We start from the raw sequence: 26,931 nt of genomic DNA on the forward strand, positions 1-26,931 counted from the left end.
AGCATCTTGTTCGGTCTTCCCTTAGGGCCTCACACTCTACTATTAAATGTTGTAAGGACTCTCTTTGGCGTGGCTTACAGCAGTATCTACAATAGCCTTGTTCATGTTGCAGGATTTTCCTTTGATAAAGTAGGTCACAGGTTTCCGACAAGTTCAATCTAAACCTTAGGCAGCCCATACATACTTTCTGCGATGGCCATTTCAGTAGGTAGCTTGCCATCACTCCATATTTCTTTATTCCGAATAGGAATATGTTGAAATCTTTATATTGGGAGCACCCCTCTAAGTTCTCAGACCACTCTCACCAATAGATTTTGCATTTGGCCTTATCAGGGTTTTGTATCAGTAACTCTATAGAGACATCTATCACAGCCAAATTATCTAGTACATGATTTCGCCACTTCACCGCAAACTGGTTTCTAGATTTTATCAAATGGTAAGCCAACACCTCTAGAATGTTGCTCGTTAGACCCCCAAAAGACATTTCCGAAAAAAAACAGACTGCTTCCATATTACATGCGAGTACATAGATACTAGACCAAGTTCCTTACGTAAGATGGCAATCGGGACACAGTTAGGCAAGTTTATTAGCTGTTTCCAATATACTGCTTCAAGTGCGTCACAATATTTTTTTTGGGGGAGGGTAAGCTCCCTCTACACCATATAGCATATTGGTAACACCTTTCAGTACAATATGCTTTAGGGAACATTTACCAAATTTGCTGATCAAGACCCATGATTGTGAAAAGAGGTGTTGAAGTTTATTCCTTACGGCAAGTAGATCAGCCGTCTTATTTTCCACATCATTAATCGTTATCCCTAGGTATTTATACTCTAACAGTCAATAAGAGTGAGTTTTGCAAGTACCATACATTCAACCTCTTACCGGACCTAATAATCTGGGATTTTGCTATATTAAATTTCAAGATTGACTTCTACCTATGTTTGTCCCCAGATTCATCAACATTCGCTGCAGGCCTTGCGGAGTTTGCAATAGTAGTACGAGGTCATCTGCATAAAGCAGATATGGTATTTTCTGAGCCTCAGGTTTAGGTGGATCTCCAGTGCAGTTATTGAAACCTTCTCCCAGGTCCAATATAAAAAAAAATTAAACAGAAAGGCTGCCAAGGCGCACACCTGTTTGAGACCTCGATGTGTCAATTGAGGGCGAGAGTTTCCCATCCATAGTGATACAGACACTCATTGACTTATTTGTATGGAACAAAATAATTGACATGAGAGATTCTGGGCAGACATGTAGTTTTAGTTTTTTATATAGGATTTTGCTATAGAGTCGAATGGCGCTTTAAAATCAATGAACCCGGCAAAAAGTGGCAACTGTTAGGCATGTATCATGCTCAGGGTGAGGATATTTGGAATAGTTCCCATGCCTTTTACAAACACTGCTTGTAACGGGTCAGTTAGGTTCTTACTCTTTACCCATTCATGTAACTGTTTAAGAATTAACTTACAAAACAATTTACCAGGTACGTCAAGGAGCGAGATGGGTCTATAGCTGCTCGCCATCTGTCTATCCCACTTTTTGTATATCAGGACCGTGATCGCTTGTGTCCAACTCACTAGTAATGTTTGAGTTGCATTCACTCTAGTGAATATCGAACAAGATTGAAGCCCATAATTCCGGATTTTTAAAGGAGATAATTGGAGAGGCCATCCGGCCCACTTGCCTTAGAATTGCTCGCTGTTCCAATTAGTTCGCGCATCTCAGAATTCTCGAACTCCAAGTGGAAAGTTGTTGGTATCTCAATTGCTCCAGTGTCTCACTGTTCTTTACAGGGGCATATAACTGTGTAAATTGCATGACCCACACATGTGTAAGCAGTGCCGACTACTGCACGACTACTTGCCGGATAGCTACTGAATAATTTATTGCGGTCCACATTTTAAAAATATTTTTACTGGCTAGTAAAAATAACATGTTTGAGCCATCTTCTTGGTACATTACCGCCCGATGAGCCTTAATCCAGTTCCTATATTGTACTCAGTTTGTTACTTAGCTGGATTCGCACGGCAGTAGCCTCATTTCTCAATTGTCTCAGATCTGCCCGCAATTTAGTCTTTTCTCTGACCGCTCTAGAATACATATGAAGATGGCGTTGCTGGGGTTTTACTTCAATGTTTCAATGATACCTGGATCACAGAGTACATGTGACTCTTACTGCCCAATTGGAAAGCTTCTTTGGTTTTATCTCTACTTAACAGCCTCTCTAGTTCTACCTCCTTTTCCGACCATCACAGCCGATTTCCACCAGTATTTACCACACAAGATCTCTGCCTTCTAGTGGAACACCCTCACCCCATTCAGCCAATAGTATATTGTGATTGCTTGTTTTTGATCTGATCACTGAAAGGTTTGACATCACAGGCCATAGTACAGATATATACATAAATCCTCGATTTACCTTCCCCTTTTTGCCAAGTCTCTACAGGAGGGATGTCTGAGGCAAACACCCCATTTAGCATACACAGGCCTCTTGCTTTAGTTAGGGAGTTCCATCTTATCAATCTGGTTTTATTTCGATTTTCTGTTTTCCCCACACAGTTCAAAATTAAATCACCCGCCAGTACCAACACCCTCACCTTTTGATCTTTACTTATCAGGTCTAAAAGAAAATGTAGATCCTGGAAAAAGTTAGACATGGCAATCGGGTTACAGTAAATATTCAGAATTGCATAGCCTTCATTTGCTGACATCACTGACCAACAACATATGCTTTTTTGGGGCCACCCAAAAGTGCGAAGTCAGCCCCCCTCTTCATTTTTACAGCCGTCAGAATGCCTGAACTTGGACGGTCAACCAGTGGTTTATGAGCATCATTCAGGTGCATTCCATGATTTTCCCCAAATTTGTAGAGAGGACAACCAAGTCTCTTGGAGGAGTATTATATCCCCATTTACTTCAATCACTTTGGTCATTATTGATCAGGTGTTTGAACCCCCTTGTATTCCAACTTAGGAGTGATAACTTGCTCTCCTGCCCCTCTCCCGCCCCTCTCCCTCCAGTTAATTCTGGTTCTGTGAACAATGGCATATGCTAGGGGCTACATTCTGCTGGTAATTCTTAGACATTTATTTCACCAGATCTCTTTAAATGTATATCTTTTTCAACCTTTAACATCGGTAGCATTGGGCTGGTTCTGTGCTCTACCAACAAATCAAAACCCAATTTAAACAAATCCTCTTTTGCATGCCATATTAGGTTTTGCACTACCCTACATTTTATCCAGAGTCTTACTGAATTCAAATGCCCTTTTGATGTGAATTCTACTAGTGCCAAATAGGAAGACACAATATCCTATAGTTGAGGAATCTCTGAAAATATAGCCATCACTGCTCTTCTATTCAAGTCATATTGGGTCGATGGTGGTGTTTTACAAGCAAAAACCAATAAATACACCGCGGGGGCTTTCCTAGTGGGCATCTATACATTTCTATTCTCACTCTGTTGATTTCTAGTGTTAGGCCCCTGTTGTGTTGATTGAATGTTTTGAACTAGAACCTTGCTTAGCGCAATATTAACCGAATAATGGCGCCAGACGTTTCCATTTGGTCTCTACTCTGTTCATTTCCCATACATTTACCCAATTCATGAGAAGGCTCTATAGGGTTTGGGAGTGTCAGTATCTTAGGGTTCCTTGCTGGGTCCTCAACGGCTTTAGCCATAACCTCACTTTCACCACCTGAATTGCTCAGTATCTTAGTCCCCTACAGCATGTTGTTCTTATTTAGTATATTACATAGACTGCTGGTTACTATTATCAGGGTTTAAAGGCTAACAGGTGAGGGAACAAAGGTGGAGGGGCAATACCTGTCATGTAGGCGTCTACGGCTTTCCTAATATCGGTTCTCTGCACAATCAGAGCTTCCTCACTTGTTACTTTAGCATAGTTTTCTTGTTTTTGGCCCACCTTTGCCTTGACAAGGATTTTCTTTACCACTTTTCTTTCCTCCGCATTCTTTGTAGTTAGATCATCTAGAGGAGCATACTCCATCGCTTGTACTGCTACAAATTTGATAGATTCATTTCTTTTAGCCATCGCATACTGTTGGTATTTTTGTTTAATTGCCTGAGATGCTATTAACTTATTACGCTTAGGCAGAGAAACGGCTTTGAAGAATTGCTTTACAGATGTTTTACCTATATTTTTCGGAATTGGTTGATTTTTTAGGGAGTTTTTTCTTAGCAACTTTGTTTTCCACTAGCCTCCCTGTTGTAAATATTGTGAACGTTTTTTGCTTGCTCTGCGTCTTGGATAGTTTCTCAGCCACAAGTTCAGTAATTGTCTTTCCCATTGTCACCTGAACTGGACCACTCGAGGCCTCTGCATAAATAATTTCATCAATGCATGGTACCGCAGGTCTCATTACTTGTGTTTTTTTATTTGGGCCTTTTTTTAGCCGAGGGGTTATTACTTCCTCCTTTTTCAGTTTGGCATTCCACAGAAGAGATGCTGCTCTTTGTGGCTTCTTTGAAGTACTTTCCCCCCCCCCCCCGACAGCCTCTCATCAGGGAGGGGCCTCACTGATTGCCATAGTAATATTTTGTGCAAGGTTTCCTCCTGAGCAGGTAGTTTTTGTTCACATATTTTCAGCAACTCCGCGCATGAGTGGATCGCATTATTCATCGTCTGCAAAGTTATAGCCATCATATTATTATCCGGGTGATGCATAATGACAGATGTATTAGTGCTATGATTAGCCATAGTCAATTTAAAAGGTGACCGAACATCAAAGCTTATAGATTCTCTTATACTTTGACTGCTTTCTGAAAATATCACCGGCGACCCCGAGAGATTCTCAGGTAGCAGGTGGTTTGTGAAAGCCGAGTCATTAGCTTCTAAGTCAATGACTACTACATCCTCCCCATTTGCTTGGCTGGGCTCTAGTATATTTTGCGATATACCCGCAGCCAGCACGGATTCCAGTATTGTTACATCTGTCAGTGAGCGTTCTCCCATCTTTTTCCTACCACGCTCTTCTATGGCTTTCCCGGGATCCTTAAGTTATTCTTTATAGTGTTGCCGCTCTTTACAAGGGGCGCCAGCCCTCCAGATAAGGGGCGTATTGGGCCTTTTTACGCATTTAATTATTGCCAGTGTGCCACATTTCACTTTTAAATGCGTACCGTTTATGCAGGATTGTCACCAATTATTTTAAAATTTCTGCCAGTAGATGGCACTGCAGTATGAACCATTAGTTTATGCACATGCGAGCTTTGTGAGAATACTCCCAAAATTCCTTTGGACTTGGAGGGCTGCGTAGAAATAAGCAACATTTTTTTACTCTGCCCTGGTAGTACCCAACCCCCTTTTATTTTGGACTGGTCAGCATTTGTCGAGGAATACATGGAAATCTGAACTATAATCAGGTCACTACTTTTTTGTGTTAACCAGTAGTGGCAAGATCATCTACCGGGGCCCTCGCCCATTGACTCCCAATTGAAATTTTTATTTTTATGCCAGCAGACAAAGGATCTCGAGCAGAAGCACTCAGATCTGCTACTCTCCTGTACAGGACACTCTGCAGGGCCGACAGTCTGATCCCCTGCCGTTTAAGCACATTTTTAAACCTTTGTCAGAGCGATTTCGAAACCTCACTTTGTACTAGCCGGCAGTGGTCTGAAAACGGCTGTGTGGATGCAAGGGTGTGTAAGAAAAGCATAGGTAATAAAAAGCAAGTGTGCAAGCGTGCACAGGTGTTCAGATGTGAGGCTACGTGAGACCTAGCACAAGTGTGATAATGAGCAAGGGTGTGTGTGAGTGTGCAGGCGTGTAAAGGATGTTAAAGTGCAAGGATACATGCAAGTGAAGGTGCAAGTGAAGGTGCAAAAGGGAGCAGGGAGGAGCGCTGGTGTGGATGAGAGTGGGTGAAAGGGCGATGAGCTGCAAGGGTGGAACTGAAGATTTAATCTAATTGTTGTGCACAACGGGCAGTACACTGCACCTAAGACAGCAGATTATGGGAGGTGACGCCACTATAGCAGCAAATGTATGACCGGGGCATGAAGAGAGGCTTAGGGAAAGGGGCAGCATGCATGGTCTTACGGAGGCAAACAACGGCACTACTGGGCTCACACAGCAAAGCCTAAAGTAGAATGTGCAACCCATATGCAGCACATCCAGCACGAGTTTTCATACAGTACGATGGGCAAGGTTGGTGGTACATACAAAGTCCTTTCACTAGGGTGTCCTTTATAGTGTCACTACAATGGCTTACTTGGTCGTACTTAGGCTCCGGCAGCACTGGTGTTCCTGCATTGGGAAATACTGGCCTCACTTGGCAATGGCATCCTCTGTGTTCTTACAGTGCATAATGCACTGTGCATATATTTATACCAAGTTCGAAAACTGGCCAAACTGATGCAGAAGAAGTCATATAGCTGACAGGAAATGCCTGGAATCCCTTTATCCCCTTAGGGAGGCACCCTCACTGGAGGCATGTGTTCCCCATGCTCTGTACAAAAGGTAATTTAATATTTTCTACAACCAGTACTCTATCATTTGTTTGTCCCTGTATTTCCACTGTATTGTATTGCTCTTCTATTTCACTGTGTATCCGTTCATCATTCACACAACCTGATGAGAAAACTATGCGGGGGAGGTGCGACAGGATTTTTGCTTCAAGGTTCGGGTCTCCCGATATCGTGAGTGAGCTAATGTTCTGTAGTGGTTTTGCCGCTTGTTGCTGGACACCAGACACTGCATCTTTTCAGGATTGAAGCAGAGGATGTGCCCTATTGTACAGCATTGCTCTTGAAAGCAAAGGTATTTTGAGAATCCAGCACCTGTTTGTAATGCAGTAAGACAGCTAAATTGGTTTAGAGCCAGCTCCATGTATCGTGCAGGTCACAGGGTCTAGGCCCTCAATGCTGGCTAAGCCTTTCATCTTTCTAATCTTTGATTATTCCGATAATGTCTCACCTGATGTTTTAACACGCGTTAAGTACCAAAGTGCAAAGGGATTCCTGTATTAAGTGAAGCCAGCGGATGGCAGGGCTTAAGTCAATTTTCAGGCAGTTGGAGACCAGACATGCGTGCGTGCGTCCCTATCTAGAATGGTATTGCATGCACCCTGAATACTAGAGCAGGGTACATATTAAACCAAATGGATTTGAAACTTGGCAAGGATGAGTCTGCTTTTTATTTCCCCGTCATTACAAGCGCTAGCTTCCTCTCTATATTGGGAAACCTTGCCCTGGTAACCTTTAAACAATTCAAAATGAAAATCCCCTCTGGTTAGTTGCTTTTCCTTCCTCATTGGAGCTTTGCACCACTAATAAAAATGTACCACAAACCTTTGCTTAAGTCTGTGTGCACAGCTGGTAGGTACAGTGTGCCCAAGCTGCACAAACTCTGCCTTTCCATGAATTCACCCATGCCATTGGCACAGGAACCATTCCTCTGTGCAGCCTACCACACCTCACCCCACCCCACCCCACCCCACCCCACCCCACCCCACCCCACCCCATCCCACCCCATCCCACACTCATTGGTCCAGTTACCATCTCAGTGGTGACTGATTGGTTAGTCAAGGTCTGCAATCATACCTGAAGTCCTCATTTCTATCACTGGCTGTGTCTATGCACACAAGCGTATACTACCATCAGACTCCATTGATCTGTGGCATGCATTGTTATCAAGATGGCACCATGTTCATCTTCACCAGTAGCCAGTGGGGGAGCTAAAAGCCTAAAAATGATAACCTAAGAAAAGCTATTCAGTTCGCTTTGCCAGTCGCAGCAGGGCTCTGCCCCCCCACCCCTCCTCCTCCTCTCCACACGTGCGTTTGTGTTTGGTGGATGCAGGGGGTGGCATTTCAGTGGAAAGTATGTTGAAAAGCCCAATTCTGGCCCTGGGTGCCTGGTTTTGTTTGTGATGATAAATCTGACAATTTATGACCTTTTAGAAAATATTTGTTAAGATTAGTTAACTCCACTTGCTATACCACGATAACCATGATATACCGTCATTTGGCAAGAAGGTTATTGTGCCGTCATAAAACTAATACCGTGACACCCCTAGTGCTGTTACTATGTGCTCGGACAGGATGCGCCGTTTGCTTGTAGAGTGAAGGGCTCTGCGTAAGGCATACAACCTTGATCTGCAACTCTTAGTCTACGGGTTCAATTTTGGCTAGATGCATCGGACAATCGAATCCGATGCATCTCTTCAAAAACAAGCCGCATCTGAGAATCTTAGAAGCATCCTGATACCCAGGTGAGACCAATATCAATGCAGCATATATTTCAGCTAAGACAACAATACCAAGACAGTTTAGATTAAACTTCTGTCACTACCGATAGCCATACTAAGTTATGGAGGCATCAGACTGATAACGTTTTTGTCACTCCCTAGAGACCCTGGGGTGAACTGTCAATCTGGATATATTAGACCTTGCAGACATCAAAGGAATAAGCTAAAGATGCACACACATAACGAAGCATAACGTAAGTATTCATGCTAATCTATTTAATTTTTGGCATTTGGCATCAGTTACAATGGGGAAACAAATATTAAGGCCAACTTCTCCTGTTCGCTTTCTCCTCAGCTTTACTGGACAATTGGCAACAAAAAAAAGCAACTGTGTATATATAAACAAATACCTCCTGAAGAACCATGCCAAACTCGGTATGGGGAAACACGTGTAGAGGGTGCTAGTTCAGAGGGCGCTAGCTCATACAACTAGCAACAAGAAGTGAATGGAAACAAAGGTTATCCTTTTCTAATCTGAAAGCAAAGAAATTTGAAAGAAAATGAATGTTTAACATTGGAAAAAAGTAGCAAAAAGAATGAAGTAATTCTGACAATTCTTTGCTACAAAATCTTTTTTGAAATACAATTTTAATTTGGAGCGCAAAAGTGGAGTCTGTTTCTTTTTCTACCAATTTTAGATATGCATTGGGTATATGTGTTGGATACATTTTACTCTTGCAGAGGAGAACACTCATTTTTACCCACTTGAAACTGCATTTACTCTCTAATTTGAAAAATCATGCATAAAATACTACCACCTCAAAATCTTATCTGGAGCCCTGGGGGGAGCTGAATCGTTTCTTAACTCTCTCGTATCAGGAGTGTCCTGTATAGGGAGAGTGGTTTTTGCTTTGAATGCCGACAAAGATCCATTGCAAAATGGTCGAATGTCAGCATTCCGTTAAAGCTATTCCCACGCCGTGCTGTAGAACAAGCATGTGAGACAAGTCTATGTTTGACTGGAAATACAATCTACAACGAGAAGGACCAGGGAGACCTCTAGACCTCAACGCCTCGGCAAAGAGGTACTTCCCTGGTACTTCCCACTGGTGCACGCGTGCTGGTGTGCTGGTGTGCGCGCGCTCGCCCACTTTTGAATCGTCACTTCCTTGGGGGCATGGATTCACACTGCACAAGTTGATGATCCGTTGCAAACGTTCCAAAGACAAGGGAAAAACGAACAGCACAGTCCACGGCCAGAGCGGGAGGCAAAGAGGTACTTCCCACGGTGGACATGTGCAGTGGAATATCGAAAACAGCCTTATGTTTTAATAGCAGTCTGCACAGACAAAGCCTACTCCTTTAAACGCATCCCACAATATTCTCTGGCATAGTGTTTAAGATTAGTAACCTTTTTAACAAAAGCATTTTAAAAATTCTACTATATGCATACGTAAGCATGGTCAAAGCCAATATGCCTGGCTTTACAATGGTTGAGGAAAACTGCATCCAGTGGGAACTATACATAAAGAAATAAAAAGAATTGTCAATTAGAAAAGGCATGACCCATTTAACTTTGATAGTTCTGATTACAATAGCAGTTCTGATGGATTAGAAACATTTTAAAGGTGTATTTATGCACATGGCTTCAAATTCATGGCCACATTCTGACACCACACAAATATCAGCCGGAGAAACTATAAATGAGCATAAGAACCAAGTAACGCAGCTCAAACGTGGAATCAACCTACTATTCAGCATGGGAAAATAAATATGCAACAACTTGCTTTCCAACTAAACAAATCCACTCACTTTACAAAACGTCTGCCACCATCACAAAGATTGCACAGGATGAAGCAGACTGAGGACTATCCACTCCAAAATGCAATCTTCGAAAGGTTTGGCAGAATTTGGTTCCAGTATATGGAACTAAACACTAGCCCAGCTAAAAATTAAATGAACACCAACAGCAAAGGTTTGGTGGCAGGACAACGTATCAACAGGTTGGGAAACGAGGAGCTAAATTATCTACAATATGGATAGGAAAAAAGCCCAGTACCAAAACTAATCTTTTTAAAGTATCAGATGGTCAAGATGGAATTCAAAGCAGAAAGACGGGGGTCCAAGATGGCCAGTGCAGCGTTTGGGCCTCTCTCCTCCTCCATAGCTAATGGGAGCAGTATGCGACAAGTTAACTAGCAACATTTCGGATTCCTCTGGAAGGCAGGAGCCACACGCTGAACCATTTTTGTCAGGACCTAAAAAAGGTGGCAATTTTGAATGCCGACTGAGAACAGAATATAAAAGGTAACTGGCTGTGCATTGCAAGGTCCGCACATATAGGACGTGGCCTTAACATCTGGCGTCAATCCAGGCTCCCCCTGGTTGAGTGCCATAGGGTCTCCGAGTATTTTGCCTACAGGTGGGGGAACGGCGACGAGTGGCACGAGGGATCAGAGGCTCAGCGTGCACTGGGTCTCAACGTGTAACACATCCGCTTTTCGTTGCACAAGTTTTTATTACGGAGCCACTTACTGAACTCGGAATATAGATTGGCCTGACTGAACTACTTAAAACAGATGCCGCAGTGAGAACTACGCTGGGGAATTATGAGACAGTTTTATCAAGAGTGAACAGTTTTATGAAGGGTGAACAGCGTTGAGTGTTCAAATAGGGAACTGAAACACACGTTGACTATACGGAGGAAAGTGACACTGCAGTGCTGACAGTTAACTTCTGCAGGGGGGCGAACAAAACTAAGCTCGGCCCCACGAAAATTGGCATCAGTACTGAGGCGGTCATACGGAGGGAGAGTTTAATGTTGTTTGGGACGCATTGGTTTTCGCTTTCCTTTCCCAACCCCCACCCCCTTCTTTCTATGCCGCAAACTGTAGCATTGCTATTGGACAGGACGAATTGTGAAGGAGGGTGGGATGGAATGGAACGAGCAATGTTAGCAATCACCAGCGACAGAAGCAGATTTTGGTAAGATTGCAAACAAGTTAAGGCTAAATAAACAAAGTTGCCGCCTGTGTGAATTATGGGTTCACAGCCTAGGGCTTCCGGGGAGCCACAGACAAAGGCTGGCTGCCTGTTGTGATTAAAAGCAGCCCAATTTCTTGAAGATACCCAGTGTCGTATAGGGAAGCTGGTGCTTTGTGCACTTGGCAACACAACAGTGTAAGAATTGACCCGGCCTGGAACGTGTGATATTAGCCAACGAGGGCCTGGACATTTATCCTAAAGGCATTCTGATGAAGGATTAAGGCACGTCTGGCACACACTTGGGTAATTTCAATATATGAAACTGCAGGACGAGGTTTGTGGCACATTTTAACACAGCCCGTGGTTTAATTAATGGTTGAGTTGCCTGAGCTACGGAAGTGTCTCCAATATTAATCGCAGCGCACATTGGTTTTCTTCTCTACACGGATGCACCAATACTGACCTTTGAGCGCTCATTTTCTCCGCCTTCTAAGTCTCAGCAAACCAAACAAAATACTTTGCAAACACCTGGGGTGCAACGAGTTCGGACACCTTCTATAGCTGCTGAGAGGCAATCCGCTCACTCTCAAAATGCTGATCCTCAAGAAACGGCAATGGCGGCTACTAAGGAGGATTTTGCTGCTAGCTTTCAAGCTTTTCAAGAAAAATTCTCACCGTCCTTTCAGGCACAATTTACATCAGAGAGAAAAAAAAACAATCACTCTCAGACTTTAGCAAGGACATTGCCAATTTAGGGGAGCGAGTTGAGGCCAATAACAGACAATTCAGGCTGTATCACAGGACAGTAAACAGACATTGCTTTGAGGACCTTGCTAGGACGACACAAAATCTTGAACTTCAATATGAAGATCTGGAGAATAGGTCTCGTCGTTCGAACAACAAGAGTGAGAAACCTACCGGAAACAGTTCTGAACTCACATCTAACAGAAGTGGTAACCCAGATCTTTGCGATTTGCTCCCAGGTGAGGAAAATCCCCCAATTTCTATTGAGCAAATACATCGGACCAGCCGAAAAGGAGCGATCCCGGCACCCGCCCACGAGATGTTTTTGTTGCCTGTACTTCATTACAACAAAAGGAACAGATATTGAGAACAGCACGGGAACAAAGTAAGATTAGACTGGGACAGAAATCCAGCTCCATGAAGATCTCTCCCAGATCACTCTCCAGAAAAGGTGAGAGATGCAACCAGTTGTTAGAGCATTAAGAGACTGAGGGATCAAATACAGAAGACTTTCCTTTTGGAATCCTTTTTCGATGGTACGCAACGTAGGATCACGCCCTGAGAAGCTTGTCTGCCAAAGTTGAAGAGGAGTCTGTAGGCGCAACAGCCCCTGGCGTTGATCGCACACCTCAGAAGTCTGGAACATGGGAATGGTCGGTAGTGTTGCGCCGAGGGAGGAAGCAGACGCAACAGCAAAAGGACAACTGGAAGGCCCGCCTGAGAGGTCTGACTCCCATAAGCGACTAAGGCATAAATTGTGGTGGGAAATTACGGATTCTCAGAATCAGCCTTAAACTTCTGAAAATGGAGGAGGCACTGCAGGTACTAGGATACCCCGCACGTTGTCGTAGGGTATTAATGGGTTCAAAGCCGAGGCCGGTTGCCCCAGATTTTGTTAGGAACTGTCTCACACCGGTAGACTATGGTTGGAGTTTGTTATGTACAAATTGGGGTTCGGGAGGGCATAACAGATGGGGGGGAATAGCTGTATGTGAAGAGGATAAAGGGGAAGACCCGCTTGGTACTGTTAAGATACCCAAATTAGTTGAAACTTGAGGCCGTTGTGATATTAACAGCCCTGCAGTATAACGGGACAGTTTAAATGCTCGACATTGAACATCGAGAGGTTTGAATATGCCGGCGAAGCGCAGGAAGTCTGATGCTCTTTTGGGGCATCACCAACCGGACTTGGTGGCGCTCCAAGAGACGCATAGGTTTATCTGATGGGCATAAACTGCGGCTTCGTTGAAACCCGCTGATGATACAGGCAAATGCCAAAGACTAAAGTGGAGGGGGGTTCTGTTGGCTTTGAAATCTGGCCCCCACTGTACAGTGGGGAAAACGCATATCCATAAAGAGGGACAATATATTTTCGCTATATTGAAGGTCGGCCCGAAAAAGATAAGTGTCGTCGATATACGCTCCCAGTACGGGTTAAGAGATCTTTGTAAAATCAGTTATCAGCAAAGCTGAAATGTTCAGTGAGGGAGATTTAATATTAGAAGACCTTAGCAAAGCTTGGGAACCCGCACAACACCGAAGTAAAAGGGTACTTCCTCAACTCAATACCTTCTAAATTACTTATACAAAGATTTGCTAATGGGGGGACACAAAAGGATATACATTTTTTTCACATGTGCATCGCACATTCTCCCCTATAGATTATGCTTGGGTTTCTAAACACATCTTGTGTAGTTACTTCAATGGTCTGCCATCCGATGGCAATTTTGGACCACGAACGCTGCAGAAGGGATGATCCAAAGGGTATGGACGTGGCGATTCCCATCTGCAATGGTACAGGACAAAGTAGTACAGGGGAAGTGGAGGCTAAAATAGAGTAATTTTTTAAAATCTGAATTTTACTCCCGATATCTCCTTTAATATGTTATGGGACACCTTTAAGGCTGCAATCCTTGGGATTTTAATACCCAGGGAGGCAAATAAACACCGGCAGAGAATGGCATTGGGAATCTCATTGGAAACAGAAATACAACATGTAATGAGGGAAATTGAAACGCGTACAGACCCAGTAATACTAAAAGCAGAGAGAGAGTAGCAAGAGCTGTTCCTGGCCAGAAAGACAGAAATCCTTGCTGTATATGCGCCAAACCCATTATGTTAAAGCCAATAAGGCTGATACACTATTGGCAGGACAATTGCGCCAGAAGAGTGCTTCACAAACTTTTCAATTGATAAGCTTGCCGGACAGGGGTACAGGTACTGAAACGCCTCAAATTATAACGCAATTTCAATCGTTTTAGTAGCAGTTATATCAAACCGAGAACTCAGATGAACAATCCCAACCAATATACTTGCAGACATTTAATCTCCCCCAGATCTCGAGGATAGACAGAGATACTTTGTAAAAATAAATTACTGTTGAAGAGGTTCTCAACGTTATTAAATCACTCGCCCTGAATAAAACTCCAGGACCCAAAGGGTATTCAGCTTCGTTTAATCAGATATTCGGGAGGATATTGGCTCCAAGGTTAGTGTAGCTCTAACTCATTCCTCAGATCAGGCAGCATATCCTCTTATATGGAGGAAGCCAAGATCATACTTATTCCAAAACCGGGCAAAGATCTAGGCAGGTGCGGCATGTATCGGCCTACCGCCTTATTAATCTTGATGCCAAGATCCACTAAAACATTCTCGCAAATAGAATGGAAGTTCTTCTTCCTTATACAGCCAGATCAGTCTGGCTTCATCAAAAAAAACGACAGACACAAGATAAGGCGTTTATGTCATGTGCTGGAAAAAGTGGCAATTGAACAGATGCCTGCGATTCTCTCATCACTGGACGCTGAAAAGGCTTTTGACTGCGGCGAGTGGTCGTTCCTTTTTCAGATTATGGCCATGACGGGGGTTTGGTCCTCAGTTTACGGCAAGGGTCAAAGTAAATTAGAATGTTCCAGTGGCACGGTTACTGAGAATCATCACCCCTGATTCCCCTTCAGCGTGGAACAAAATAGGGATGCCCCATGTCATCACCGCTGTATGACATAACTGGAGCCCTTTTAGCGAAAATCCAAACAAACACTGGACATTCATGGCATAGAATTTGGGGGGATAGAACATAAAATCATGGTGTACGCCGACATGTTGTTCGTAATCTCAGAACCGGCAAGTTCAATGCCCAGAACGAGAATTTGAACAATATGGTTTGGTTGCAGGTCTGAAAGTTAACTTGGCCAAATCAGAATTATTAAATGCACATCTCTGCCCCATGCTGCTGTGTCCTCTTTACATACTCAGACTAAATTTGGCTGTGCTCGGGGTCGAATTAATCTTTTGGGAATTACAATTTACCCGGATTTGGAAGGCTTATATGAAGCTAATTTTCCCACTTTGTTAAAGATTACAAACCAACTCTGACAGTGGGGTCCGCTTTCAATCTCTTGGCTTGGACGGGTAAAAATGTCGATTGTTCCAAAAAAAAAATATTTCTTCCAGGCACCCCAACCCGAATTCCCTTGGGATTTTTTAAAACACTGCGTACAAGAATTTGATTATATTTGGAATAATAAACCCCCCCCCCCAGATATGAGGTCTTGATTGCACCCACCGAGAAAGGAGGGTTGGTCTTCCCGATATGTATACATTTCCTCAGGCAGCACAGCTCTGGGTGGATCAGATGAAGAGACAGGTTGGCTACAGATGGAACTGGCATTAGGGGGTCCAAATTTGGGGGGCAGGGGTCTGGGAGAGTATTATGGCATGCAAAGAAAAACTGCTCTCCCAATATTTAAAGGAGTAAGAATTACACATTTAGTTGAGGAGCTATGGGAAGGGGCGGCGAGACGAAAGGGTCCAACGACCTTCCCTTGACCGTTTACTGCAATTTATTTCAATCCTAACTTTCCTCTGGGGCGAGATCCTCTAGCTTTTCTCCAGTGGAAGCAAGCAGGAAAATGCGAGATCCATTTGGTGGCAAGGATTTTAAAACCTTTACACAGTGTAAGGTGGATTTTGGCCTAGTGGACAGGGAACATTTCCAATATTACCAGGTACGCCACTGGATATTGGCCCCCTCATTTTAGACAGGCGGCTATTCGAGAGCTTACTTCTTTTGAAAAATGTGTTACTACTAACCCAGGTAATAAGGCTCTAATATCAAACATATATAAAATCTTAATTGATCACCCTCTATTCCAGCATGGCAAGGCATGAAATTAGCAGTGTTGCGTAGCAATTTGCCATGCAATTCTGTAGGTTTGCTAATTAAATTGGTAGTTGTGTAGCACAACTAGCTATTTACGTTACCCTGTTCAATGAAAAAAACTCCCTGCATTCCTCGCTTGCCTTCAGGGCTGCCTCTACCCTCATCTCTGTTCACTGCAAGTTCAAAAGGGCTAATGGAGAGAAATTGCAACAGTCTCGTCCACCTTCATGTGCCAAAGGCCTGTGTACTTAAATAATTGCAAACCAGAAGCAATCAGGATAACACCTTTCATTAAGCCAACTGTATACAGTTTATCAAGATCAAATGCAGTTATTCAATTTCTAAAAATTGAATGTGTGACAATGCATAATTACAGTATTGCTACTGTATAACACTGCATTGTCTCCATGCCTTAAAATAAAGTGTAGGTTAGTGTATCTGAATATCATAGTGTCAACTATATTTCATTTTGTTGGGGAAGATGCATGACATTGCAGAGTGGATACTTTTGAAAATGTACATGATCAAAATGGCAAAATGCTTTTGATAGCAAAGCTAGCTCTGTAACCTGTTGGTTACATGCAGCTGGCAACATGTGCTCAACTCACGAGCGAATCCCATACTCCTTCACATGTTATCTTCTCACCCTGTTGCTTTATACCAGCTACCCTGAAAATGAGATGTTCGCTCACTACACTATTCCACCTAGTTCACCCAGTTCTCTGCCTGCTACACCATCCAATCTGCTTAGTCTTACTTTTCTTCCTCTTACATAATGGAGACAAAGTTAACTAGATGTTTATGCACAGCAGTGATCAATAGTTCATCTAGTCTGTACATCTATAGATCCACTGCACTATCAATGTAATGTTTACTTTGCTCTAGGATTAGATTATAGATTAGCACCTACACAGCTTTTATCATCATATCTATGTGTCCATTCATGCAGTTGACCTTTTGCAGACACTCATCCAGGGCTCACAAAGTATTTTTCACCCACTCACAGAGTAGATTTTAAGAAGGGCCAATACCATTTATTTGCACGGGATGTTTGCAACTTTTAAAGTTGACTTTCTTTGCAGTAAATGTCAAATAAGTTTCACTGTGAAGGGTTGGCCTCTGGGTGGCAGTAGTGTGCCAAACTAAAGTTGGAGTGTAGTAACATACACCATTTTACAGAAACCACATTTAAATGTGTTGTCATCCGTTGCCATGGGTCTAATGCATTTCTCTTCGGTCGAGTGGGTAAACTACATTATTCGACCTGCAGGTCTAGTGGAATTTTAAAGATCAAGCAAGGTCTGACTTCTCACTAATGTTAATTATTATTTGTATGTTACAAGTAACTTCTGGTACTGTTAAGAGTACAACATTGCTTATCAAATGAGTTTGTTTGCTAATCAAGAACATTTAAATTAGCAAACTCTGCTAATCAATTTTGGAAAACTAATTAATGCCTTGCATGGCATAGATAGCAGTACACTTTGGGGTTACCCATTACAGACAATGAATGGGAAGGACTATGGCAGGATAGTCCTAAATACACTCGCTCTATGCAACTTCGAAAGATCTGGTATAAATTACTTACTCAGTGGCGTTACACACCTGTACGCTTGCATACGATAAAATCTTCTCTGTTGAACCAACTTTGGCGACAATGTGGGAGATTGGAGACTGGGTGCATGTTTGGTGGCATTGTCTGGTGTTGGCAAGCTATTGGGTAGAGATTGATAAGTGTATGCAACAACTGTTCAGTGTTTCAAAGTCTTGTACAATGAAATCAAATCTATTGCTGATCTTTGATCCCATGATGCATCGTAATTCAAAGCAAAAATGTATAACATTTGTGAGGTTAGTTGGCTGTGTGATGGCAATTGCACAAAAGTGGAAGTCTAAGGACCCTCTGGAGGCAATTGTAATTGAATGGTTTTATCATATTTGGAACTTGGCACTAGAACGAGTACTTATGCGATTCAAAGCAAACGATCTAAATTGTCCAATGATTGGGCAGAAGTGCTTGAATTTCTACAATCTGACTTATCTACAGCACTGTCCTCAACAACCAAGGGTTCTCCCCATTTGCTAATTATGCATGTTTTATGTTTTGTACCATATAAAAGGGTTAAAGCAGGAAGTACCCAGCGGGGGGGATTATGTTATATATTAAAATGCAAATAACTTTTTTTAAAGCAGAAAGACAAGACCAATTAGAAAGCTAAACATGGTTTCATGCTAATTTTATTATAAAGCATTAAAGCTGCTTTCCGGTTACCAAGGACCACAGTTTGCACTGTGATAGTGATTACAGTGTAGGCAATAAGGCAATGTTGAAAGAAACAGCAAACGATATGCTAAGCACTTATATATAAGCACATTAATATCAAGCTAAAAAGAAATCGTACAAACGCTACAGAATGAAAGGAGGGGGCATCATTCTTGTGAAGTTGCTTAACTTTTCTAGAGTTTCAGAGGGGAAGTAGGTCCACCCTCTGGCTCCCATACATATGGGTACCCAGTTTTAGCAATGATAAAAATGGGGAAAATGGATGTGTAACAAACCGCAATAAAGGCCATGGTTAAGACCATTCCATTCTCCTGTGGAGGTTTTACATTTTTGGGATTTCTGGCCTGGCCTGGCCTGGCCGAGATCTTCTAGACAAGAAATCCATCAGAGGCTGCATTGTCTTCATCGTTCTCTCCTTTGGTATCCCCTCAGAAGCGACCAATTCCCTCCCACTGCAATTGCTTCCTGCGACCATTTGACAACTTTTTTTGAACAGCTATGCCACCTCCAAAAAATGTTTACAACTAGATGGTATCACCCACAACAAACCTAGCCTCTCCTCAGACAAGGTTAATAAGCAGGTGGATGGAAATAAACATCTTCTGTTTAATGCAAACATAGACCAACAACTGGAATTCCCCTTTCTGGCCCATTGCTCAGTTCTCTTGCTCTCCAGTCAGAGTTTTGTAAATTCAGGGGTTACGCTCGATCCCTGCAATGGAAAAAACCAGACATGGGAAAACAACAATACAGGCTCACTCTAAGAAGGACGGCGAGCGTGAAAAGGCGAGCGATGGCGAGAGGGCAAGCGAGATGGAGAGCTTGCGCGTATGAGCACAAGCAAATGGAGGAATGAATCCAAGGGGGAACAAGCCAAAGTATACCTACCCCCAATAATCAGATACACTTATACTCGTAATAGCGCTAGAACGAACTAGACAAATGTGGCGGTTACATAAAAGGATGAATGAGGACGACAAAGCGTAACCCCTCCCGAGGATATAGAGCTAGCAAACCAGGAGTGCAAGTTTGATTCACACTTCTGTCCAAAAATTGCATCGAAATTCCCATTTTGGATCAAAAATGTCCCAACGGAGTCCATGGTAACTAAAGCGTTTCCCATGAGAGAAGTGCCTGTGTTGGATGCCAATAACCACACACCAGGTCCACGTTCCCTGGAACAGAACAGCGTTACTGTCTTTTACTAAACATTACCCAAATATCATGCAAAATCCTGATCAGTGGTATAAACTGACTGCGTCAGGTCCACTAACGCTTGGGGATATAAATACATTTTTCTCATGTATACTCCCTGCAGACATGGCGCCAAATGCAGAATGCAAGAGTATAAATCCTGTCTAAGTGGGATGAGCTGACCTTGGCAGCGAGCGAAAGGGAGAAGACGGGAGTTGACCAGAGAAATACATGTATCCAGCAAATGGTTCCCAACAAACATATTAGTTTGGGATAAGCCGACTGCTTGCATGCAGGAAGAAGGGGAGTCAGTTGAAATATTTAGCTTGAAAGAAAATCTTTTACCTCGTTTAGTGGGATGGCTAGGTCTACCGCAGAGGGGCAAAAGGTGTGGTTTCCATTTTGTTGATGGGTTATTACCTCACTTAAAAAATGACAGACATACAGGTCCACCTGGCCAAACCAAAGTGCTGCTCAAATATGGACCATGGCTAGGTACTGTCTTTTGCATGTCGCTTTGCACAATTGGGGGGGGGGGGAGATTAAGGAGTTGAAAACAAGAGTATTAATGCAGCAGGCTTTCCCAAAAGAGGCAGGGGAAACTTATGATTGCTGAGGGGGAGAGGCAGGTGCAGTGGACGAGGAGACAGTGCACCAACAGGTGGTGGAACGCTAGTGGACACAGGTTGTCACTATTGTAAGACTGAGGATCATTGGATCTGGGAATGTCCGCTGAGGAGAAGCAGTTGCAGCCAATCAAGTGGTAGCAGCATGTTTAGGGAAGCATTTATAAAGGCCGGAGCAGCATTCAAATGAATAGTGGGACATCGGAAGGAAACAACGAGCAGTACAATTAGTTTGATCAATGACAGTGTCAGCAGTACTCTGCGAGGGATTACGAGGACGACTATGACCAGAAATTCCCAGCTTTGACCATTAAGCCTCCCAATACCCGGCGGGACCTGGGGGACCAGGTCACTACCTGAGGGTGGGGGGGGAAGGGGGGTGGAGGCAGGTTCCAAGGGGTGTATAGCCAAAGCAGACACTGAAAACGCAAACTAACGGGAAGCAACCCCAGACCAAGGGGCATGGAGGGAGGCGGTTGAGAGGGGATTACTAGTTGATCTAAATGCCTCGATTTATGCTATACTGTTGTCACCCTGCCTTGGTTTAAAATAAACATTTTTAAAAGGTGCCTATTCCCTGCAGATCCAAAAGAGATTGTGTGTTGCAATGGCGGTACAAGGCAAGCAGGCTAAATTCCTTTTAGACACCAGTGCCTCCAACACATCAATATCCCACAGATTATCTTCCATCCCACTCACAGATTATCTTCCATCCCACTCACAGATTATCTTAATACATCAGTGGGATTCACAAATGAACCCATTCAAAGCCCAATATCAGAACCAATGTTATTCACCATTGGTCCTATCTCCCGCATGGTTTCGCTCGTGGTTACGGACATATGTGCTTTGAACTTGTTGGGAATGGCTTTACTTGGGCGCTTGCATACCAAAATTCGCCTGATGGAGTATATTTGATTTGGTGTACAGAGTCTTTCTCCAAGTGCTTTGTTGTTGCCACAAACAAATTACCTCAAGCACTACAACATGTTGACCCCATTATCTGGGCCACTGGCTCTATTGATGTAGACTTCATGGTAGAGGAGCCTATCAAAGTAAAACTGGGGGCATTGTTCCCCAGAGTGCCCCAATGTAAGAGAAGGAAGAAATCAGACCAGTCATACAGGGCCTATTTGGTGAAGGGGATATTAAAAGGGAATAGTGGGTAGCCCCTGCAACAATGCCATTTTACCCATACAGAAGCAGAATAAAGGAAACCCAGACCCTCCCTACTTAGTGGGGACCTATAATTGATCTCAGCGCCATTAACAAGATTGTGGTACCTCAGGCCCCTGTGGTACCAGACAGGACTTCCATTTTCACTAGGATTCTGCCCTTGGCAGAATATTTTACAGTCATTGACCTCAAGAACGCCTTCTTTAGCATTCCAGTCTACAAAGACAGTCCGTACCTATTCGCTTTTAATGTTGAAGGGAGATCGTATACGTTCTGCAGAGCACCAAAGGGATAAGCACAAGCATATATAGCCAAGCTTTAAAGAAACAGTTGGACATGTTCACTCCAAACACTTATATGGTGCTTTTACAATAGGTTGCTGATCTTTCGATAGCAGCTAACACCCAAGAGAAATATTCAGATTGCACAGTGCGGCAGTTGGTTCCTAGCACCCCTCAAGCATAAAGTTGCCCCCAGCAAGTTGCAGTTTCGTAAGACACGGGTCACTTATTGGGGGCATCTATTGTCAAAGGGGAAAGAGAGGCCTGTACCCACAGCGCATGGAAGGCATTAGGAGAATATCTGTTCCAACAACACAACAAGTATTCAGAGGGTTCCTATGGATGACCTCATTCTGTAATCAGTGGATCCCTAGTTTTTCACTCCCGGCTGAACCATTGCTAGACCCAACCTCAAACACTCTTGTTACCTTGCTGTGGAGTGTTGCTTATCAGCAGAGCTTGGACACTAAAATCAGCACTTTCCCATTCACCCGCTTTGGGGACTCCAGACTATACAAAAACCTGTTTGTGCATGAAAGCCAAGTCTGTGCGTTGTTTGTATCAACACAACCGCAAGGAGGTAAAAACAGGCCATGTGCGCACAGGCCAGGCCACTTTGGATCCAGTGGCAAAGGGACTACCCAACTGTTGGCAGAGTTGATGCTGCAGCATTTTCCATGAAACAAGCAGATACTATGGTTAGGACACCCGATCACCCTTTCAATCCCTCATGCAATAGACATATTGATGAATAAAACCAAGACCCAACATTTAACGAATGCCAGGCTTACTGGGTATGAATTTATATTATTGGCACCTCACATACAGCGTTGTAATACCTTGCATCCGGCCACCCTGCTACCCATCCCTTCTGATGGCTCTATTGAAATGCAGGATTGTGTACTGGCCACTGATCAAGAAACAAAGGGACGGGTGGATCTGGTGGACGTCCCCGACAGTACTCTGTATGTATATCGGTCTTGTAATTTGTGTACATTTAACACCACGATGGAACTGGTGCGTAAATCATTAGGCATACAGCAAACATTCCATGCGATTTACCATCCCCAAGCAGCAGGATTTGTGGAGAGAACAAACTGTACTTTGAATAACAAACTGTCTAGGTTATGTGCTAGCAGTGCCCTTGGTTGGATAGACGCACTCGTGCTCTGAAATATATTTGTATTGGGCCCATACAAAAGTATCATATCACTAGCATTCTCCACGAGAACAGTTACACATTCAGGTTTTGAACTGTCTCTTTACGAAGTGGTCATGGGTCACCCAGCAAGTGTATGGGACATGCCAAATACAGATATTAAGAGAAGTACCTTACCTTTTATTGATCGACTACTGTAAAGGGCTAACTAAAAGCCTGTCCATTCTCTGCAAACAGGTTGCCGATTGCCTATCAACACTATCAACACCTTTACAAAGAACTTCCAGCTAACATCAGGACTACAAACCAGCTGGAAAGGGCCGGTGTATGCGGTGAAGTGCGACGGCCACAAGCAATGGATTCACATCAGTCACATAAAATGAGCACCATCTTCCCTGTTGCCCACTGACTGCCATGTCTGGTGTTGAAGGTTCCCATTCTGCCGAGAAGTTCAATACCCGTATCATTGCGGCTAGCACCAAAGACATGGCTCGAGCAGTAGAGAGGCTGCGGTACAACCTGCGACCAAGGAAACTATAAAGAATCACTTTCCGCAAGGGACAGCTGCCAGGCGGTCAAGACTGCCAACTTTAATTAAGTACTTGGGAGTGCAGTAACACAAAGACTCCACAGAGCAATTAAGCTGGATCCTTGCAGTGAAACCTACATGTTGCGTTTTGTTTTTCCTACATACAGCAGTCATGGCAAACTGTGTAGACCGTTATTTCGCCTCAGAGAGGGTAAGTACACCACTATGCCTAGATCAAAGAAAAAAAAATGGCATTGTTCCAAGGGATTAGTATATGCAGTATTGTTAGGATTGTGTGTTGGATTACTGGAATACCCCATTTGGTGCAGTAATCTGTGCCCAACGCCTCGCTGTCTCCGATCCAACAGTATCCCAGAGAGAAATTCAGAGAAAAATGGCTTTGTTTCTCAGTTCCATAAACACACAAGCAACTGTAATATCCGTTTATATTACCCATCCTACGTTGACTAAGGCCTCCCGTTTCAGTAGCTCCCTTTACCATTCTCCACCTCATGTTATGCGCTACACATAGCTGTGGGCAGGAGATGCCCTCCTTTCATTAACACAGATCGCCTAGGACCCCCATTTCAGAAGGCCTGACAATCTTCTTAAAAAGGAGGATTTTGAGGGTGTCACTATGCCCAATGGAGCCTTCCCGTTAATAGACCCATTTACAAGGGAATGGCAGAAAATGGTCTTTCCTTATGGACGTTCATCGTACAGCAATAAAGCCCCTCAGCTGCCTTCACATGCACCTGATCTCCATATAAGCAACAACACGGTCTTAAATATTATGTGCATCTCCAGCAATGGTACAAAGGATATGGGCTTTACCTTGAACCTCTATACACTGCACCTAACGGCCAAGATATTCAAAGGTAGTCTATACGTAGGGGAAATCGGTACACTTTATTTGTGCCACCAATGCATATTATTGGTTTATTTATTTTTATTACATTTGTTACACGCCCAGACCCTGGGGCATCACGGCGTGGTTACAGACATCTTTGAAATTAACTTAGGGTTAGTTACATATGGATAAACAGTGTTACACAATGAAGATGCAGAGATATATTTAAAACATAACAGATAACATTTTAATTTTTTCTGGGGCAGGCCTCAAAAGGGGAGGAGACTGTACGGCCCTGAAACAGAATGGGGATGGCCCTTGTGTTCGGAAACTAAAATTAGTTAAATAACCAAGTTTTCAGAGGTTTTTTAACCCTTGAAGGGATTCCTCATTTTTAACGTTAAGAGGGATTTCCAATGTTTAGGGGCCAAGACTTGGAAACCGCTACCTCCAGCTCTAGTATTTTTGTAGCGGGCGGGGGGGGAAATCACAAGGAGCAGGTTGTTATTGGATCTCAGCGATCTGATGGGTTCTTTTTTGTTTATGGCTTTATTCAGATATGAGATGATTTTTTTTTTTTTTTTAACAAGACTTTTGTGGGTGATAGTGTTTTAAAGATGTTTCTAGCTTTAATGGGTAGCCAGTGGGCCTCCCTCCTGATGTTAGAGATAAAGTCGGACATTTGTATTCCTAAAGCTGCACGTAGTGCTTTGTTTTGCATTCATTTTAATTTACGGAGGTTAGTTATTGGAGGTCCCTAATAACGAGTTACAATAATCCAACTTTGACAGGATCAAAGCCCTCGCCAGCGTAATGCAGTTGGTGGGTGTAAGAAATTGGCGGCTTAAGGCAATTAATTTAGAAGTATACAATGTGGACGAGGAGAGTGCACTTATGTGTTTAGCCATTGTAAGATTAGCGTCTAAGTATACTCCTAAAGTTTTTACTAGCTCAAGTACTGGAATCAACGTACCATCAATGTTGATCGAAGAGTAGTCTGAATGGAAGGCAGCTATTTTAGTTTGGGATCCCACAATGAGAATCTGTCTTCTCATCGTTAAGGCAGAGGCTGTTCCAGGCCATCCTGTTTTGGATTATGGCATTTTATTATGATCAATGCGTCGTAGTCCCCTGAGATTGGTATGAGGGTCGGGGTGATCTGCGAAGTTGGTGTAGATGACACCCATGTTGTCTAATGCCTTCTAACTGGGCCGGGCGGTGCCACATGGGGTTTGTTCTGCCTGCTATCATGGTAAGAGAAAGCCATTGGTCTCCTCTCTCACTACAAAAGCATCATGCAACACAGAATGATACTGGACCTCAGGTAATGGGAGATATACTTAAAGCAATCATGCCTGGTATGGCCCCAACTGCAGAAACAATCAGCCAGCGTGACTACTGGACTATAGAAGAAACCACAAGTGCCCTTGATAATATCACTATAGAACTACAGGCTGTATGTTTAGTGGCTCTCCAGAACAGAAATTGTACTATATATGATCGTGGCTGAAAGGGGGGGGTTTGGGGGGGGGGGGGGGAGAGGAGGATGGGGAGGGGATGCCAGGTGGTTTCAGCTGCTCCTTTATACGGACTCCTCCCCCTCTGTACGCCATGCAATAGACAGCCTTCGGAGCATCGCTGACCAAGCTCATGTCCCCCACTGGCACATTGGACATAGTTGGTTCCCTGTGGTCCATGTTCACCTCTTTTGGCTAGAAGTTATGATCCATTCTCATGGTGGTATTAGCCATACTATGTTATGTATCAAAAGCCTTCCTGCAATGTGCCATACAATAATGGAGTGCAACCACAAATGCCTTCATTATGCAGGAAAATGCCATTAAGGGAATTACGGCCATAGATATTACTGACTCTACTGTATCACCACTCACGTTATGTGCATAGTTCAGGGTTCCGCAGATCCAATAGGTGGTGAAAGAACTGATGTTCAAAGGGCTGTTTTTTAACTTAGCTCAAACATATGATGCTCAACCACATTGTGAACAAGAATGTTCCTTCAACGGGTCGCTTGGAAGACAGGAATACACTCCGTGGACCAACGGGTCGCTTGGAAGACAGGAATACACTCCATGGACGAATTTGGTGTACCATGCTTGCCGAACTGCATTACAAACTGTCAAGCATGAAGCAACAAACCAGATGGCTGATTGACATTGTATGCCGAAAATAGGTTTTGTGCGTATTATGTTAGCTGTGCTCTTTGTGATAAATCATGTGTCATGCAATCCTGCTGGTCAAAAGGTGCAAAAATGAAGTAACAAGAAGACAGAGGCCCGAACAAGCCGTTGCTCTCGAGCGCATTCTGTATAAATAAAACAAAGATTGTCATACTAGCTCTGTGCCAGTATCTCATTGTGTCCAAGAGCGGGCATTATGAATGGGTAGTTTCCCACAAATGTTTTGTTACACACACTATTGGCCCCCACCAGTACGCTCCCTAACAGTTCGGATTCTTCCTGCTTTTGCACTTCAAGGTTTTTCCATTGCCTCCATCCATTTGAGTTTTTTCACTTGCTCATTCCAGTATATATATTGCACACACTGTTCATTTTACCTATAACTTCTTATCCAAACCCTACTAGTCCCCCTGCCATGCAGCTTGTTGTCACTTGCCATTTGTTCACCAGGAACTTGACACTCCAGTTTTAGATATGGCCTTTGCAAACACTGCACAAACTTGGTATTCTGGACATATTGCAGTAGATCA

The 26,931-nt window shown here is 43.4% G+C and overlaps 1 protein-coding gene across 3 annotated transcripts in view; it reads right to left on the minus strand.

Moving 5' to 3' along the window:
* Positions 1-26,931, minus strand: part of DYRK1A (dual specificity tyrosine phosphorylation regulated kinase 1A) — a 1,390,196-nt gene that overhangs the window by 1,337,659 nt on the left and 25,606 nt on the right. The gene's annotated exons all lie outside the window — the stretch shown is intronic.

The sequence above is a fragment of the Ambystoma mexicanum genome, chromosome 7p (assembly GCF_040938575.1).
Source record: "Ambystoma mexicanum isolate Mex_15411 chromosome 7p, UKY_AmexF1_1, whole genome shotgun sequence".
NCBI lineage: Eukaryota > Metazoa > Chordata > Amphibia > Caudata > Ambystomatidae > Ambystoma > Ambystoma mexicanum.